General features: G+C 53.9%; 1 long non-coding RNA gene across 1 annotated transcript; it reads left to right on the top strand.

Moving 5' to 3' along the window:
* The first annotated feature begins 995 nt into the window (after positions 1 to 995).
* On the top strand, positions 996 to 2,891 carry LOC121141111. The gene is made up of 2 exons (XR_005878018.1): positions 996 to 1,053; positions 2,123 to 2,891. It is a non-coding gene; the product is annotated as an uncharacterized LOC121141111 (long non-coding RNA).
* The last annotated feature ends 692 nt before the right edge of the window (positions 2,892 to 3,583 follow it).

The raw sequence follows: 3,583 nt of genomic DNA, 5'->3' as shown, positions 1-3,583 counted from the left end.
GTGCTTAGGCAGGGTGGGGCAGGAAGAGAGCTGCCTGACCTAGGACCCCCAGAAGCAGGTCTTCTAAGGCTATGAAGGTCACTGAGGGAGCTTAGCCAGGCATGCATGGTAAGCAGGTCTATGCGAATAAACAGAGCAGCCTAAGGATGCCCCCACAGAGGTCAAGGGTGGGCTTTGGCCAGGGTTTCTCTGGGAGCTGACCATTACGCCCTGAGTCAGACAGGTCCTCTCCTCCTTCCAGGTTGCCCCACCAGGTGAGAAGCAAGGCTAGTGAGGGCTAGGGCTGAGGTGGAGCTATAGACGTGTAACGTCATGCTGAGCGACACTGAGGAAGGAGGCTGCTGGGCCCGGCTGATACTGGAGGAGTAGAAGTGGACTCCCCGTGCAGGCTCAGGAACCCAGGCTGCCTGTGAAGCTAAGCCTGAAAAAGCTACAAGGGCTAGCCCCCCCAAGCCAATCTGAGGAGGTGCCACTAGGGCAGGTCCCCAAGGAGAGAGCAGAGGAGCTCTCGCAGTTACTGGTTTCACCCTCCTGCCATGAGCGCAGAGGAGCCAAGGCTGGAACGCTGATCTGGGGTGCAGGCTTGCCTGGGAGAGCACACTGAAGAGGTCTGACTAGGCCCTATGGCAGTTGCTCCTGGGACTTTCTGAAGGAGTTTGATGGTGTGTTACTGAGGGCAGGGGAGGGTAGCGGAGGGGTAACCGGACAGGCGGCACAGTACGAGCTTTTGAAAAGCCACTTCCTAGCCTATGGGTAAGGGTCACTGGCCTGGAAGCCGGGGCCCTTGAACTAATTCAGGAAGGAACCGGAATAGAAGAACTTTGGCTCAACCAGTCCAGACCAGCAACAAAGCCCTGAACTGTCCTTAATTCAGCTGCATGTAGTGACCACTATAGCCACAAGATGGCACCAAAGGCCGGCTGGTGGAGGCTTCTGTGCTGGAGGGAACTCACGTGGGCCAGTTGGGGGCAGGGCCTTGATCCTTCATTGCTGGCCAGGCTCCTCCTTCTTGGCCTTCAGAGGACTGAGGGTGACAGTGGGAAGCCCTGCTGTGTGAGTAGGGGGTCGGAGGTGGGGGTGGGGGTGTGCACCATCCAATATGAGCCCATTTCTCTGAATGAAGGTGGAGGAAACTACAATTCTTGTTGAGGAGGGTCCTCTCTTCCACCCTCTCTCCTCCAGACCACTCTGGCTTTGCTGCCCAGGCAAGGTCTGCAAAGACAGCTCAGTGCTGGGCGGACAGGAACTGGGGTATTGCCCAGTCTGGAGTCCAGGGCGGGTGGGGGTCCCAGAGAAAGGACCTGAAGGGAGGGGGGCTTGAATAAACTGGGTGTAGAGGTACACTCCTGTAACCTCCATACTCACAAGGTGGAAGCAGGAGGATCAGAAGTCAAGGCCATTCTTAGCTACATAGTGAGTTCAAGGCCATCCTGAACTACGTGAGACTCTGTCTCAAAAAAAGAAAAAAAGCAGGGGGTGGGGGTCTGGGAAAGTTGGGCAGAATCAGAGACACTGGGAGACGGGGCTCATAAAGAGCTCATATCCTCCCTCTCCCAAGCCTCTAATTTGTCTTCGCGGATGTTATAATTTGTCTCCTCAGATGATTATCACAATGTCAACCTGACATGGGTTGTGGTGAGAATCCCTACGCAGGTCTCAGGGCTCACAGGGCCTTTGGACAATTAGTTCCCCTTTATCTGCCCTAAGGCAGGGAAGTGTGCCTTCCCCTCACCCCACCTGCCTCAAGTCCTTTAGCATCTGTAGGCATGAGTAAGGGGGTCCTGAATAAAAGGATATCAGATATTTATTTGGGGAACACTCACACAATAAAGGTGGAGAGCCGCCTGGGGTGCAGGAAGCTACAATCAGATCTCTGACCATCACCCGAGAGAGAGAACATAGATCTCTCATCAGCTTACACATAGCACCCGAGACCATCCCTCAGTGGGCCGGTACCCCAAAGGCTACTGGTTGAATGAGTTCCCACAGCAGAGTCCCACTTTCCCATTCTGATTTCTGAAAGGGACAGTTGGCCCCATGTCCTTTCCATTTCCTCAGGGGTTCCCCACTAGGGCCTGTGTCTCCCTGAGGGGCCTAAGGAGCCCCTTTCTGCATTTCACAGGACAGGAGAGTTTGGCAGCAGGAGCCAGGATATCAGACATGGACAATCCTCTCTATGTCTGATTCTTCACTCGTCGTCACCCCCGGCCCTGGCCAGCAAATACCAGCAGGAACATTCGAGAAGCTCTGCCTCAGCCTCTCTCCAGCTGCGCCCTGTGCCATCTGCCAAATGACCTTTGCCCAACACCCTTATTTTATGGTCATGTCTACAAACTATTTAGATCACGCTGTGATGTACCTTGTCATGAAGGTGTCACTTGCTGACTTTTTGCTGGTTTTTCTCATATGTTGGATTTTTGCATGTGGACCGTGTTGTGTTCTGTTTCCACTATTATCTCTATAACCACGTTACTTCACTGTTAGTCTCCTGCTATTATCACCGTAGCTGGCACACCCGTGTCTGCAGTCACCCCACTCTCTGTGAGCTCACTGGGGCCACTTCCGTGGAGCCCCGTTCTGGGGACACTTCTGTTTGGTGTCACATTTACGGTGCTGGGTCCTGCTAGCCTCTATGTTCTGAAACCAGGACCTGCATGTCCTCACACAGTTTCCAGCAGAGAATCCGTGCCCCTGACTCAGAAGGCAGTGGACACCCAGGCACAGGCCCAGGCCCCAGCATCCCCAAGGGAGCTTTAACCCGATGCTCTCAGCTATGTGACTGAAGGTTTGGAATGTACCTACTACATCCAGGCACATACGACGTCACCCTTCCCTTACAGGGGCGGAGATGGGATGAACTGCCAAGGGTTCAATGTACAGCTTGCCACAAATCCTGTTCTCTTCTTTGTCAGTGTTATTTGGTCCTGAAGTCCCTGACCGGCCTGAGATGCTGGGGTCAGACCTCAAAGATCAAGGCCCCTCGTCTGGCTTTAAGGATCACACCTGGCTGTGGTTCACCCTTTTGGCTGATGGCCGGGGCTCACTGCCCAGGTCAGGCTGGCTGGGCTCCAGGCCTCCTGATAAACAGAAGCCCGCTGATGTTGCATGGGGAACAGGAGATGAAGGTCCTCATTAGCACCTGCTCTCATGTAGTGGCTTAGGAGGAGCTCTAGCCTGATGTTCTAGATGGCCACTTCCAGCTTCGTTGGCCAGGATCTCCCCGCCTGAGTGCCTGAAACAGAAAGGGTTTGAGAGTTATAGTCAACTCTCTCTCTCTCTGTGTCTCTCTCTCTCTGTGTGTGTGTGTGTGTGTGTGTGTGTGTGTGTGTGTGTGTGTGTGTGTGTGTGTAGGGGCAGAGGGATGCCCCAGTCTGTCATGAACCCCACCACGTGCAGTGGGCAGTGCACTCACAGGACAATGTCCATGCTGCATCTGGGTCCAGGACACACGCGCCCCGCTGTGGTCACAGAGGACAGCGCTTTTCCTTTTTTCATTCGTTCTCTTCCTTTCTCCATTCCTCTCTTTCTTTCATGTGTTTGTGTATGTTTATATGCATATTCTCACAGGCATGAATACACATGT

This window comes from Mesocricetus auratus, unplaced genomic scaffold, assembly GCF_017639785.1.
Source record: "Mesocricetus auratus isolate SY011 unplaced genomic scaffold, BCM_Maur_2.0 Super-Scaffold_100007, whole genome shotgun sequence".
NCBI lineage: Eukaryota > Metazoa > Chordata > Mammalia > Rodentia > Cricetidae > Mesocricetus > Mesocricetus auratus.
This window is presented reverse-complemented; position numbering and strand designations above follow the sequence as displayed.